This window comes from Colius striatus, chromosome 1 (genome assembly GCF_028858725.1).
Source record: "Colius striatus isolate bColStr4 chromosome 1, bColStr4.1.hap1, whole genome shotgun sequence".
In the NCBI taxonomy this organism is placed as follows: domain Eukaryota; kingdom Metazoa; phylum Chordata; class Aves; order Coliiformes; family Coliidae; genus Colius; species Colius striatus.
The window spans coordinates 170,263,465-170,279,381 of NC_084759.1; the positions used below are offsets into that span (position 1 = coordinate 170,263,465).

The 15,917-nt window shown below is 42.9% G+C and overlaps 1 non-coding gene across 1 annotated transcript; it reads left to right on the top strand.

Annotated features, from left to right (window-relative positions):
- Window positions 1-476: 476 nt before the first annotated feature.
- LOC133624718 (U6 spliceosomal RNA) lies at window positions 477-580 on the top strand. Its single transcript, XR_009818069.1, has one exon. It is a non-coding gene; the product is annotated as a U6 spliceosomal RNA (small nuclear RNA).
- The last annotated feature ends 15,337 nt before the right edge of the window (window positions 581-15,917 follow it).

A 15,917-nucleotide genomic window follows, 5' to 3' on the forward strand; every position in this document is an offset into this window, starting at 1 on the left:
CTGGCTTTGGGTGCCTTTGCTTCTTGGTTCTCAGTTGGAATTGTTTGCCTGTTTTTCCAGGTAGGGTTTGTGAAGTGTCACCTTCCACTGTGGCTCGCTAGAATGAAGCCAGCTCCTAGCCATGAATATCAGGCACAGATCAGCATCTCTGCTTAGGCACCCAAAAACTGAGACGTGATGCATCCAAATTAATGGCTTTTCTCTCTGTTGGAGTGAAACAGTGCCTCCAGTTAAAAAGTGACCAAAAGAGGTGTGAGGCTTCAATACTGATGAGATGCACATTTTCTGTCCACTGCCTCAGCCCCACTGCTGAGGTCTGACCCCTGTCACATGGATGTGCAGCCCAGTGCAGTGCCAGGCAGTGACACCAACATTGGATCTGAAGCAGCACAAGGAACACCACGAACACATACTGACTTCAGCTCCTTGCAACACTTTTGCCAACATGCCTTTGGCTGCACAGGTAATGAGCTTGTGTGAGCTCAGCAGCACACATACTACAACTGGAACGTTACAGAAAAGTTTAGCATGGCCCCTGTGTGAGGATGACATGTAAATCTGTGAAGTGTTCCCTATTTCTAGGGTGGGTGTCAAAAGGGTGGGGTCAGTCTTTTTTCTGTAGTGCCCAGTGACAGGACAAAGGATAACAGTTAGAAGCTGGAACACGGGAAGTTCCACTTGAACGTGAGGGGAAACTTCTTTCCCGTGAGAGTGATGGACTTCTGGAATGGGCTGCCAAGAGAGGTTGTGGAGTCTCCTTCTCTGGAGGTTTTCGAAACCTACTTGAATGTGTTCCTGTGCACCTTGATCGAGGTGAGCCTGCTTTAGCAGGGGGGTTGGAGTAGATGATCTCCAGAGGTCCTTTCCAACCCCTACCATTCTGTGAGCTTTGCTGTGATGCAGGGAAGGGCTTGCCTTGGGGAGGTGATGAACTCCCAGCAGCATGACTGAGCTATTTATTAAATGCAGGGTCAGTCTAATCAGAAAATGATAGCTATGAGCTGCCTGGGAATATCTGTAGGGTACTTTTAGTTTTGTTTGTCCAGATCTGCAGGTGTCTGGGCTCAGGTGAAGCCAGAGTGAGCCCGAGGAGCCAGGTAGGATGGCAGCCCAGGAAGTGCAGCAGTGTGTGCCGGTGCTGCAGTTACTTGTGCGGATATGCTGCTGCTCATTTCCTTTACCTGCAGTTTGTGCTACAGGCCAGCCTGCAACCTAGGGCAGCTGAGGGGCTGGCAGAGCCTCCGCAGTGAGTGGCCACTGCTGTGGCAGAGCTGAGGCTGGGGGCTGGGAGCAGTGACCACCTGCCCTGCTTGTCCTCAGGGACACCGAGAGCCCTGTGGGGCTGCTGTTGGCTGCAGTCAGCTCAGAGAGTGACTCCCTCCCTGTGGCCCTGCACAGCACCGCAGTGCAGGTACAGCTCTGCTCGGGGACATCTCTCTTGTAGAGGTGGCAAATTTTTGGCAGAGGGCAAGGCAGAGAGCTGGTGGTGGCTTTAAGTCAAGGCCTTTTGTGATGAGGGTACAATTTTTCTAAGGCAGTCCTGATATGACCTGATAAGACCTGATATGGGTCTTCTACAGTTTATATCTCATCTCCAGTGCATGTCATGCGCAGCAATGCTGTGGATTTATAGCTGTATAATCTAGCTGTATTTTCTAAAAAGAACCAGACTGAGGCTATGTAAAAAAATAATAATAAGTAAAAAAACCCTAGAAAGTGATTTCTTTTGAAGCCAACTAACTCAGCACTTGCAAATTGAACTTTATGAAAAGAGCTTTATGCTGAACCCTGGGCTAACCCACCTCACAAAGCTTTTCAATGAATTGGAAATGGCTTCTCTTTAATGTCTTGACCTTGAGGCTCAAAGGGGGATCCATCTGACAGCAGCCCTGTACAAAAGCCCGGGTGGCCAAAGTTTAATTTCACAAGATGTTACTCCTACGGTATACATGAAGAGGAATTGCTTCAGACAGTGCCAGGTGAATTTTACACATCAGAAAACTCTGCCAAAGTGAAGGTGAAATAGAAACAAATAAGTAAGTAAATAAATGTGTCCTCTCTCTCCTTTACCACGCAGATGCTAGAAGGTAGTATGGACAAAAATAAAGGTCCTGTGGGGAAATGCTGATGTGAAAGCCTAGTTGAGGAAGTCCTTTAACTTTATCACAGAATCTCTTGTCCAAATAGTAGAGATCTGTGTAAGGCCTGGCTGTGTTTGCTGCCTACAAGAGCACTCTGTTTGCAGGGAGAGGAAAGGCTCTAGTCTGCATGACTTGGAGTGGGAACACACACACTGCTGCAGCCCTCCTGCCTCCCTATACAAATACATTATCTCTTGGATTCACATGTGACCTCTCAAGATGTTCTGTCTTTACCACTTAGACTTTCCTCGTCCTTATCTCAGGAGGGAACCAGAAGTTTTCCCCATTGTGAATTAAATTAATGAGAAAAGAATCGAGGAAAAAACAGCTATTCTTTGACTGATTACCTTCAGCTTTCCTACTGGTCATGTTGGGGTTCAGTGTTACTGAAAGAATGAATGATAATCTAATTAATATGCTTACTGTACTAGCATAGAATCTAAAGACACGTTCAGCTTGTCACAGCATGCACTTTTAAATTTTTTACCCAGCAGTAACATTAAAACAGCCAGACTTTCAGCCCTGCAAACTGTGGATAATGAATTTCTTTCATCCCAAACAATTTACTCCCCTGTGTATTAAAACACTTAACCAGATCAGTTATATTTGTAGCAATGCATGCTCTGACATGCAGAGCAGTGGAAAGAATGAGCAATCAGTGTGTAGTAATGATTATTTTCTTGGTAAGCGCTTTTCCTAAAAATGATAGAAATAAAGTCACTTCTCTGTCAGAAGTGAGTGCTGTTTACACAACCAACATGAATAATGAAAACAAGTATATTCCCTCCTGCCCTTGCTCTCTTTGGATACTATCCAGCATTGATTGAAGTCAGGGAGAGCTCTGCTGTTGACTCCTCTGGAGCAAGATGAGATCTGCTGCCTACAGTCAGCATTCCGCTCTGGAAACGCCATGCAGATGGAAAAGTCCCACAGAGAAGGCAGAGCTCATCACACTCAGGGTTAGAAGGATCACTCTCTGGGCCTCAAAATAAGGTCAAAGTTGGGATGGATGGAAAAAAAAAAGATGAAGTTTAAAATAAAGGTTTGTGTGCCTTTCCCCCCCTCCCTGCCATTCTAGTTTCTGAGGCTTTTAACTATATTTGGTTGTATTTTTAGGCTCTGTTCCAGAAGTAGATTGAAGAACTAAAAGCTTTGTGAAATGAAAGTTAGGATTTCTACATGACCACTCCACTCCACAAACTAATGATCTGAAAGAAATACTCCACACTGCAACACTTGTTAAAATACAAATATTTTGTACAAATGCAATTTTCAGCTAGCCACACGAATCAAATTTCAAGAATATGGTTCTTTACTTCTAAACTTTGACATGACAGCACAGAAAGGATGCTGTAAGGAGCCCATCCTTTCGTTACTTGTGTGTTGATTTCAATGTCCTTTTACAAACTTGCCTGGGATTAGGATTTTCAGTTGCAAAGCACATGAACATTTTTCAAAGCAACTCCCAGCAATGCAGTCAATTGTTCCAGTAAAATGGAGTTTAGGGAAAAGCTTTCTGTGCTTCAGGGAACTGAAAAGGAGCAGGGTTTGGCCTGTGGGGGTGGGATTCACCCTGAGCGAGGGATGCCACGGACTTGAAACAGTTCCAGGTCGTCAGCCATTGACTTCAGCGGCAGCTTTGCCTGAGGAATAAAGGGCTCACATGAACTTTTCATTTGTGTGTCCGCAGGGGAAGAGATTTGGCTTTGAGCACAAGCCTCTGCAATCTTTCTGTGTCTCTGAGGTGGTTCCACTAGATTTCAAAGCGTTATCAGCTGGGACTATTCACACAGTTGTAAAAAACAATGCGGATTAATGAGAGTCACTCCCCACGAGGTGACCCCTGGAAAACCTGCTCTGCAGTCACTCAGTGGTGGGAAGAATTTTTATTCCAATTTGGCAGGAGAGAGACTGAACCGTTAGACTTTTTCCTGTCATCAGCATCCTCGTTGTGGAAACACAGTGGTCAATTTGGATTGTGGTTCGGTGAGGCTGTCCTCAGTGCTGCACATTTCCGGCTCGGCATCCACCTTCCCGGCTTTTAAAATTCATTGTGGGTAATCTGCTGTGAAAGAGAATATTGAGCCTGTATGTCTCGACCACCCAGATCTATACACTCCTATTGTCAGATCTATATGCCTCTGCTGTAATAAAAGCACCCGAGAGCGAAGCACATGAGAAAATGCTCCTGAGGAGATCACTGAATCTTTGCCTTACTGTTTGCACCGAACCTTTCCGTGTTTAGCATCATTTCATCCAAAGCAGTGCACAGATCTGTGCAGCTGTATATTTTCAGCATATGTCACTGCAAAATAAATTATTCAAGATTGTTAGATTACTTATAAATGACACCAATCAATTAACACCACAGCCAGCAGTCTTTGGGGCTTTTGTCAGAGGCCAGGATGGTAAAGCTCTCAACTCAACATTTCCCAGTATGAAGGATTATGGTAATGACAGTTTATTTTTATTGAATTTTTAATTGATGAGTAATATCTCTGGATTTGCTGTGCTAACATTAGGTGTAGGAAAAAGTAATCGCCTGAAGGAGAATGTGATACAAAGAGAGCTGCCCTTCCCTAAACAAAAACCCCATTTGAATGTGACACTAAGCAACCATGGGAGCTTGCTGCTGTCAGTTGTCAGTGTTTCACAAGCCTTTGCACTGAAGATTTGTGCCTTTTCCTTGCGCAGGCCTTTGAGGAGACTGCGCATTAACATGTGCTTCACTGCTGTCCTGCAATAAGGTGAAAAGAGTAGGGTGGCTCCAGGTCCCGTGAAACAAAGCAAGCAGCAGCCTGTATTGATCTCTGGGCTGGAGACGCCACGTTTCCATTCACAATATGGAAAAGCTTCACTTCTCTGTACCGCAGGCATATCCAGTGTTCCTGCTGGAGTTAGCGGCAAGGCCAACAGATAGCAGGTTCTGCAATTGAGGTTTTTGTGTCCTTCTCTTAACTGAAGGTGAAAAACTGGAATCTCCTCCTCCTTTCTAAATACCCACCCCCCAGGCAGATTGTGCTGGTGGGTGCTCGCGGTGTGCAGAGGGTGAAGCCACACAGAGAGCTGCGCTTCAGTACCGGCAAAGAATAACACAGCTGATCCGGTGTTTTCCAGGTTGCTTTAAGGAGTGGTAAAGCTTCATGATGATGGATAAACACTATTATCATGCATTAAACATGTGTGGTTTAAGGACACAGACTAGCCTAATATGAAGTTTTTTAATACACATTGAACATGCCATTGAACTGCTTGAGTGTTTTATATCTAAATGATCCTTGTAGGCTCATATACTATAATCAGGCTATTTAGAGGCCACCTGAATTCACTTCATAAAGTCACTGAGAATAGTTTAAAAACATATGCATTGTATGCTGACATGGACTGATTCATTAAGGGTGATGGCAGAGCCTGAATTGGAAGTGCAGTGAAGATGATGATGAATTTTAATGTGGCCGGTGGCTACCATTCAGCAGATATGAAATTGGAAATCAATGCTAGCTATTAAATACAAATGGAGTCTACCTTTACATCTGAAGCAGTCTTCCATTCCCAGTCTCTCAGCGAGACAAGGGAATGCTGACACAAAGGAAGAAAGACCAGCTTTGCAATGGCCTGCCAGTGCTGCTGTCTGTGCTTTCTGTTCATATCTCGGGTAAGTCTCACCCTCTGAGAAATGCTCCCAGCTGCCCCCATGCTTGATGTGGTGCTATCAGCTGTACTTTAAATCTAAGCTTTGGTCTTTTTGTCCAGGAGTGGCATGACTGCATCTGAACATGAGCTTATGTGTTTTTCTAGATCTCATGGTAAGGAGGAAAATATTTGAGGAGTGATGAGTGTGTAACAGATGCAGTGATGCCTGAGTCTGGTGACACCTGGGACACCAGCCCAAGGCCAGTTAGAGTGCAAACCCTAAAAGCCAAAAGTGACTGCAGCCCAGCTGGAAGATGTTGCTGGAGGAGTGTGAAATCTCAGGCCTCTCACCTAGGTGCAGGAAAATGCTGTTCGATGTGCCCCTGGCTTCTAGTATGGTGCCAGGAGTGGCTGGGAGGCAAGACTTTGCCTGTCAGAGAAATAAACTCCCCTGTCAATGCTGCTTCACGTAGCAGTGGAGACACTGCATGTCCTTGGGGGAGCAGAGAAAGCCTCAGGGAGCTCTGTGTTGCATTTTGCCTACGGCATCAGTTTGCCATAATCCAGCTGTGTTCCCATATAATGCAGAGACAAGGTGTTTTAGCCTCCCCAGCAGTGTCTGTTGCCTTGCTTTCTACCCCTTCTCTTTTCAACACATAGATGTGGATGATGGAAAAAATTTTACTTTGTTAATCCATAATAAAATATTAAATGGAGAAAAAGAGAGCAAAGTGCCCCTTCCCCCACTGCCAAAGCAAAGAAGAAATGAGAATCCCAATCTCATTTAAATATTTGCAGGCTCTGTTGACACTGGAATGTAGAGCTAAGTCCCTAATTAAATGAGAAAACAATAAACATAGCTAGTAAACTATTGGTTTTCATTAATCCCCACCTAGAATGTTTTCAAACTGTCTAACAAAATGAGCACCATATTTTAAATGTTCACACTCTAGATCTCTTGAGTGTAATCAGTGATGTTTTTCATGTCCTTTATGAAAATGCTGTTTCTCTCTCCCCTTCTGCACTGCAGGAGAAGAAGGAAGAGAAGCTGTTCCTAGGATGTGGGCAAGATGCAGTAGGGATTTGTAGCACACTTGCACTGGAAACAAACACAAATTCTCCTGTGTGATCATGACAGTGGTATTGGTGTAATGAGTTCTTCCTGGGTAAGTAAACATGATAAACTGATCTCATTGCCGGTGAAAGGTCTGGGTGGTGTATCCACCCAGCACAGAAAAGTCAAGGAAGTTGAAACAGGACTATGGAAACCTCCAGCCCAGACAGAGGCTTTAATACCAGTCAACATGGCCTTTTGCATTAGGTCCACAGACAAGCCCCAGGCAACATAGCTGGTCCACAGAGCTCGCAGGGGGCCATTCATGAGACATCAGTTCTAGTTAGGAGGTACTGAAATGCATCATATGTGGTATCTTATCTTTTCTTCTGTGTCAAAGTTTGCCTGGCCCCTGAGAAGCATTTCCCATTGTGACATTTATTTTAACCTTGTAGAGGTTCCCATTTTCCATGTCCTTGACCTGCACTGGCACCAGGAATCTACCTCTCCTTAGACAAATATAACTGGTGAGGCTGAAGTATTAAGGATTTTCAGCCATTTTGGCCAACACTTTGACACAATCAGAGGAAGACTTTTGTTGGAAGTTTACTGGAGCTGGTGGAGCAGGAGTGAAGTATTGTTAAAGCATCTCCAGGAAGCATCCCTTTTGTGAATGTCTGAGATTTTTTTTTTTAATTGATATTTGACATTTCAGCCAAGTCTGAAACCTCCAGGATTTAATTGCAGTAAATCAATGGTACACCAGAAGTAATGAGGCATGCCTGAATTATCCAGAAATAGACATAATTGCTGTATAACTCCCCCAGCAGGTCCCAGTTTCCCCAGCCACAGTCAGTATCTCATTGTTTGCCAAGAGTAAAGACGTCAAGAGCCAGTGAAATAGAACATAATTAGCCAGGGTGTTCTTGTCGCCTGTTTTGGTTGTGAATGACAGGTAGTGAACAGCATTTGAGAAGAGGAAAGGGTGCTGGAAAAAGATGATGGCTCGCCAGCATCCTGAGGGTGCTTCACACTTGAGTGGTGGGGAAGATGAGCAGGGATGTGTGATGCTGGGGTGGAGAGTGCAGAGGGCTTTGTTCAGTTGGGAGGACTGGGTAGATATTAGTGGTGTTCTCATTAGAATTAAGTTTTGACTTTTACTGCAGTATTGAAAAATCCCTGCTACAGGCCAAGATGAAATGCTCTGTAAATTATCAGCTGTCACCTACGAGAGACACAGCTCTGAGTCACGCAGTTCATGGAGCTAGGAGACCATAAGGGACTTGGCTAGGGAAGCTATAAGCGCTACTGCAACTAGGAAGGCTGTCCTCCTGAGGGACTCTGCGGTACAAGAAATCCTGCTCAGGATTTCTTACTGCCTGATCTCTGTTGCCTTTCTGTCTGCTGGAGAAAAACATGCGTAAGATGTGTCGAATCCAGGCTGGACATCTACTGCCTGAAGATGCTTGATTCCACACCTCCTCTGCTGGAGGCCAGCAAGACATCACGTTTCAACTTATTTTAGTGCACTGCTTCCTTCACTGCAGAGCTTCCCTTATACACAGGGTAACTGTGCCTTAATTAAGGATACACAGCTGGGGAAGCAGGATATGAAGGCTGAAGCTGGCATTTGCTGTGGGTCTTCCGACCGCTGCAGCCACTGAGCTACAGAGGCAGCCTCTGTGGCCTCTTGGTGTTGTGCTACGTTATGGATGAAACTTGTTTCTGAAGGAAAGATAATTTGATAAATTTGTATTAAGCTTTTTCTTTTTTTCTTTACAAATAGATCATTTACAAGCCCAGAGAGATGTAATGAGGATACGCAGTCATCTGGACTTCTACTAAAAATAATACAAGATAAATTTAGCTAATGAGTTCAGCGTGTATATGTTTTAATAGCTTTCCCCTGCTACAGTCTTATACTGGCTCCTATCGTACATCAATGTTTCTTTCAACACATGCAAACAATACACAGAGTACAGTTGAAATTCCCATAGAAAGTAACTTGCTTTCAGTTACAGAAATAAACACAGCAGCAATCGCACAGATCAGTTCAGACAGTGTATCAAAAGTTGGGCCAAATTCTGCACTTTTTGCTCACAAAAATAATCCTCACTGACTTCCTAATGTCACTGTGCTAAACAGGGCTGGATTTTCTGAACAAACTTTATATTGCAGTATATTTCATATTAGCTCCTAATGCCAAAAGCATTTTTAAGACCTTCCATATGTCTAGCTAAAGCGTAGAGGATGAGCTCCCTACTTTAACAGGGAACATAATCAATCAATTAGTATAAAGACTCTCTCTCTCTATAATCACCTAACTTAGTCACACATCATCTAACTCCAGAGCTACTAACGCAAGACTTTTTAAATAGCCTATATTTGTCAACGAGGCAAGTATTTTAATGCAAGTCTCCCATATCTATCCGTGTAGCTTATGAGAGCAGTTCGTCTAAAATTCGCAACACTGGATAAAAAATTGTGATGTAAGTTTACATGGGCTATAGACCTTTGCCTGGCAAGCTGGACCCACTCTTTGGTCTTATTAGAGAGCCTGGCCATGCCTATGTTGCTCAAAGAAGCAGAGCACAGTGTGCTACACGCAGCCATGTGTGATGTTTGTTCCCTGCGGGGACCATCTTCACTCACAAGAGCCACTGAGCATCATCCCATAACAACAGTCTCTACTCTGCAACAGTTAAGCTAATTTAAACCTAAACTTGTGATCATGTTTTTCATTGCACTTGCAAAAATAGGTGAAGGAAATAATTTTCAGGCAGGTCTTCTTAAATATTGGTGGTCAAGGTGATGAGGGTACCAACAACCGCATAACCCTTTTCTTCTGCCTTGGGATCTGACTGGGCTGTGAGACATTGCCTTTCTTCTCACAGGACCATTATTTGACTTGATTGCATTCTCTATTTCTATGAAGATGTCCCTCTTCCTAATCTGTGAATTGGTTAAGAACAAGCTGCTAGGAGTAATGGGAGAAGGACAGATGTTTGCTGTCTGATCCTTTGTAACAGCATGGCCTCTTCTAAAATATTTATCTAGACAAAGCACCATACACACTTTACTAGTGGAAAGGGGCTTTCAATGTGAAAGTGTGAAGCATAAGTAACGTATGTCCCTCTGCTTCAGCTTGGTCTTAATCTACATCTTCAAGGTTTGATCTTATCCACGTGAAGATATCTGCTGTTGACTTCAGTGGGATTAGGTATTAGAAACGTGCAGAGGGGATGATACAAGAAAGTGTTTTACTGCCAGTCTGCACAGAAAAAAAATGGAAATACTGGGTGCAAGTTCAGGGGGAAGAAAGGTGCAGATGTTGCATTTTCTCCATTTAGAAGTAGGCATCCAAAAATCAATATTCTTTATACATAGATCTGAAATATGCTGCCTAAGGTGACTTAGACTCTGCAGTGATGTGTGTCCTAGAAGTCTGATCAATACAACATCTGCACCAAAGGTCTACCGTAGTCAAAACAGCTCCTGGCTCCTCAGAACACAGGCAGCTCCTACAGAAAGTAACCACAGACATAGTATACAATGAAGCTTGCTTGTTGGCAATAACATTCCAGTTTGCCTGCCAACCCACTTATTGTAGTAAGTTCTGTGAAGATCAGATTTGTCTGGGAGATTTTCTGGCAAAAGTAGAAAATATATGCTCTGTGCAGCAAAGTTTGATGATAAATATACACGATGTTGCTTCATTCAAGTGTATATGTTTGTTCTTTTTCTCCTCAAAACCTACATTCCTGGTGTAGGTATATGAAATAAATACACTGATTTAATAAGATATCATTCCTAGTACCTCATTTTCCAGCATGACCTTATCAATATTTCAAATTGAAATACAGTGGGAAGCAGTGAGGCAGAGTTTACAGATTAACTGTTATGAGAGCAGTGGAAAATTTCTCAGGCATTCCCAAAAATATTTCTGTGTTTGAGTGAATTCCTTCTATCTTGAAGCTGATATTGTACCAGAACATTTACCATTTTATGACACTTTTATTCACGTCCATGCAACCACTAGCCTTCCTAGGAAACCCCTCCTTAACACTCGGGGCTAGATTTGCTACTGAACCTTTAGAACGACACTTGTGTTAAGTCTTTCTTGCCCCTTGAATTTTGGGTGAGGTGGACTAATACAGACATTCTTATCTTCCTCTGCCAATGGAAGAATAATATGCTAGAAATTCACACACTTGACACAATCATCAAAGAGAAGTAGAAGAGGAATCTCAACATTCACTGATCCCAAGTGGAAGGACACAAAGCCCAGATATTTCTACTGCGTTGCTTCATTTTAAAAAACCATTTACATTTGAACTCAATTAAAACCAAATCTGATCAGACCAAACCATTTGGAAGTCAGGGTTCTTTTACTTCTGTTGTATTTATGGACGCTGCTTAGAAACGTTCTGTGTATGCTTGGGATCTCCTTTCAGTTAAATATCTGCTTTCTTTGATTTAGACCTTTAATTCAGGGTCTTGGCGCTACCAGCATACTGTGCAGTGACAGTTTCACACCAGCAAACCCCAAGCCTCAGTACTGGAGGGAATGTCAGGTAGAAAGGAGATAATTTCTTTTAAAAAATATGAGTTTATATGGATTTTTTTTTTTTGAGAGGGTGGGGAAATGGCCTGTTCAAAAACCCCACTCAAATGCTGCGTGGTGCCACCTAATACTTTCATGAAATATATCAGCAAGATGGCATAGCTTAAAAGGAGTGTCTGTGACTTTAGAGAGTCATTCTGCACTCAGGAACTAAGGCAAATGCATTTGTTTCTTTAAAAAAAGGGTATCCCTAATGAGCCTGAGTGGAAGCTATTTCTGAGAGGGCATATTTGAGTGCAGCACTATTATTCCTAACGAATTAGTCATATTGCATCATCAACATGAAACAATGAAACTGAAGAGGCAAGGCCCTAATTTGCTCTCACGCACGCGGGTGTAACTCCACTGGGCCTGATTTTCTGGCATGCCTGAGCTGAGATGTCTTGGAAAAGGCAGTTACAGCCTGAAGGCTGCTCTGCTCTCCCGAGGAGAGGAGCGGGTGTCCCTCTGGACTGGACAGCAGCTAGGGACAGGATCAAGACAGGATGGGAACACGGCGGTCTCGGATCTTGAAGGTCTCAGCCACCTCCCTCCCCACCTTTCCTCTTCCCGTGAGGGGAGGGGGATGTGGCAGCTCAGTGCTGACTCCCGGGGGAGAGGGCAGCCAGCTCAGGAGACTGGCTGTTTCCCACCTCCCTTTGTGCTAGCAGGCTGATGCAAAGCAGGGAAGCAAATATTGAATCAGATGGAATCACTCCCCTTTCCTGGCATAGAGGAGTTGCAGAAGCCCATCATTTTTTATGCCTGTTGAAAAGTAAGCAAGGGAGAAATCAGTATATTTTGGTAGAGTTTGTAGAAAGATGCCTTTCTACTCTGTTCACATAATACAATGGTCTGTGACCTGGTTGACCTTTGCACTATTAAACAATTTAAAAACATTTTTTTAATTAAATTGGGCTGGAACAAATTTCCACTCTCAGAGTCCTGGATTGAGCCAGAGTTCACAAGTGGGTTTCTTTTGCAAGCCAAATCAAAACATTCAGGACTAAATACACACACACACTTTGATTCAAACTGTGCTCTCAGTGATGTTTCCAACAAAACACTACGTTGGACAAAGTGTGGAGCTACTTCAGATTTCCGTGCAGAGAATTAAGATCAAAATCTGCCCTTGACATTTGAGCCCTCCTCCAGTTTAGATCCAGGAGTTTTGACTTTGACCTGTATCTAAGACTAGAATTTCATTCCGTTTCTGCTGTCAAAAAAATCCCTCCTGTGCTCTTTTTAGCATCTTTGCAACTTGTGTATAAACTGCATAGTAAAAAGTGAAACCGGTAACTAAGATAGGAGGAATGTAATCTAGCAAGCATCATCATCTGAGCAGTTATTTCCCCTTCCCCCACACGCTGGCTCGCTCTCAAGTATTAAATCACATCGTGAAGGCTGCTCTACAAAACAGCACCTGAGGAAAGCTGCTGTAGTATGCTAGGGCTGGTTTCATCTTTACGTATGTATTTGTAACTGTGGTGGATGAGGATGAGAAAGCTACGTGGGCAGTGAAGTAATTGGAAGTAATCACAAAACAGACTCGCATAAGTGAAACGATGCATACAAGTAGTCTTTGGAGAGTAAAGATATTTGGGTTGGGAGAGGAGCTTTAATTGGAATTGACCTTGTAAAATATACTCCCTTATGTTCAGGCTTATAATCATGGGTGGGCCAGCTGATCTATTTAAAAATGCCTGGTTCACATTAACCACCCAGTTTTCAGAGACAGTTTTTAGATGCTTGGAGGTATCGCAGAGAACAAATGACCACGTTTGAATATTGACCCAGCGTGCTGGCAGTTAATGGAAACGAGGACAGATGTTTTGTGTAGCACCTCAGACAGAACTATCATGCAATGTTTTGACATAAGAAAACACTTTCCTTCAGGAAAATAAAATACTAATAATCCTACTGCTGCTACTAGGGCAATAGACTTACAGTTGTTGATCTCCAGATATATTTTTAGAAGGAACAGACATTAGAGAAAAAGATTCGATAAGCCAGGAGATTGTCCCAGGAAGATTTGGTCAAAATTAGTTCCTTCGATTGTAATACAGATCCCATCACTGTAAACAAACTGTTTTGCTCAGCAAAGCTGCTCAGAAAAGAAACGCTGTGTCTTTTTGCACTCTGGGTGAGGGTGCATGTGAAGGGCTGGGCTGGAAAGGGGTAAAGTAGGTTTTTATGAGGAAGTCATGGGCTGCGCTTTTCAGAATCTAGTTGCAACGAGTGACTCTTCCTGACATTCTTTTGGCCTCTGAAATAGCACGAATGGATTGTTTGTGAAATAGTCCAATGTTCAGTCTCCCTTTAGAAAGAAGGAACACTAATACAACAAGCATGTTTTGAATTGGCAGAGTTTTGATCATACATCACTGATGTGAGCTGGTAGGCTCATTCTGGGGTGGTTTTTAGTTTTCTTTTTGGCAGGTATGGAGTCCCAATAACTCACTTGCTGCCTTTGAGGGTACTGTTTCAAAGTTTGCTCCCTGGTCTGTTCCTCTGTATTGGCTGTGACCCTGTAACTACCATGGGGCTGTGGGAGCCTGGTGCCTCGCAAGGCCCAGGTGCTGCTGCAGGTTTTGGCTGGGATAGAGTTAATTTTCTTCCTAGTGGCTGCCACAGGGATGTGTTTTGGATTTAGTGTGAGAATAACATTGATAAGAAACTGACGTTTTTAATTGTTTCTAAGAAGTGTTTATACCAAGTCAAGGACTTCTCAGCTTCTCGTGCCCTACTAGCAAGAAGGATGGAGATGCACAAGAAGCTGGGAGAGGACACAGCCAGGACAGCAGACCCCAACTGAGCAAAGGGATGTTCCATACTATATAACATCATGCTCAGTATATCAACTGGAGACAAAGCTGGCTGGGGACCACTGCTCAGGAAAATGGCTGGTCATCAGTCAGCAAGTGATTAGCCACTGCATTGTGCATCACTTGTCCTGTGTGTTATTTTAAAATTATTATTATTATTGTTGCTGTTGTTGTTATTATCATCATCATCTTCCTTTTCTGTCCTATCAAACCATCTTTATCTCAACCCATGAGTTTTCCATTTTTTCCTGATTCTCTCTCCATCCCACTGGGAGGGGAGTGAGCAAGTGGCTGTGTGGGGCTTAGTTGTTAGCTGGGGTTAAGCCACAACAGCTGCCAATGGTAAATAAGATGAGACCAAGCTCTAGCCCCTACAGGCAGGGAAAAAGGAGGGTAAAGCGTCTCTGCCTGAGCAGAAAACCTGCTCCAAGCAAAGACTCTTGAGCAAGCTCCTGCCACTGTGCATGCTTCAAGCTTCAGGGCTTCTGTGGCTGTTATCATATGTTTCTACATGCTGTTCACAATAAATCTGTAGCTAAATTACAGATAATTGACAAGTGCAAACAAATTGTCGTCCTTCTTGGGCGAGGGACTTACAGTGCAAGAATTCACATACATGCTTTAGAAATGTTTGGGAATTGTTGGCTGACACTTGTGCTGATGAAAAAAACAGGTTTTTGCCAAATGAAGATTTTTTCAGAAATAGTTTGCTTTCCTGTATAATATAGAAGAAAGAACATTTCCCTTCTTTTTTAACTCTCTGGTCAAAACTGAGAACTTTATTTTCTGCCAAAAATCAAGTTTCCTGTAAGGAAGCAATGTCTGACTGGCTTCATGTGTATGACCGTAGTGTCTGGGTGTAGCATCACACTTCCAGGAAACCAAACCAAATTCACATTTGACACGAATGACTCAGGAACTTATATAAGAATAATGTATTAAAACATGCTGCTTGTATGAGAAATGGGAATTCTTTATAATATTTTTAAAGAAATAGGCTCTGATCTTTTGCTTCTTGCAGCCTCAGACTCCCTCAAAATCCTTTTACATGCCTCAATTTGTTTGCAGACAATCTTCTATTGCTAACCTCTGCGCAGGCTTTCAAAGTGGATGCTGTCCAGAAATCCTATTACAATAAATTTACTGTATGAAAAAAATCCGAGGAGGAAATAAGATATGGTCATATTATGAAGTCTGACTGTTCACTACTGCCAGCCTTTCATCCAGCCCTTTGTTTATTGTCATTTTATCTGCACTTAATCTCATTTAAAGTATAGGTGCTTTAGTACAAGGGCCTTCCATTTTCTTTGAGTGCCTTCTGCATATATGATACCGCATTTAAAGCACATATCTTCTCTCTTTAAAGTGCTTTCCACATCTATGATGCTGTAGAAATAAAAAATAGTTACAATAGCTTAACCAGGAGTTGTAAGCCTAACGAGAGTCTATTTCAGTGGCTCTCAGTCTCCTTTGTTGTAAATAAGGAGGGAACATTCCTGCATTTCAAGAGAGATCCATTACACTATTTATCTGAAAATGCTGCTTAAAGTAACTGATTAGATATTACCAAATCTGAAATAAAACTCAGGTGTGTATTAGAGCAGATATCCCTAAAGAAACCTTGAGGATCACTTGCTTTTACTGGAAGTACCTTGGGATCT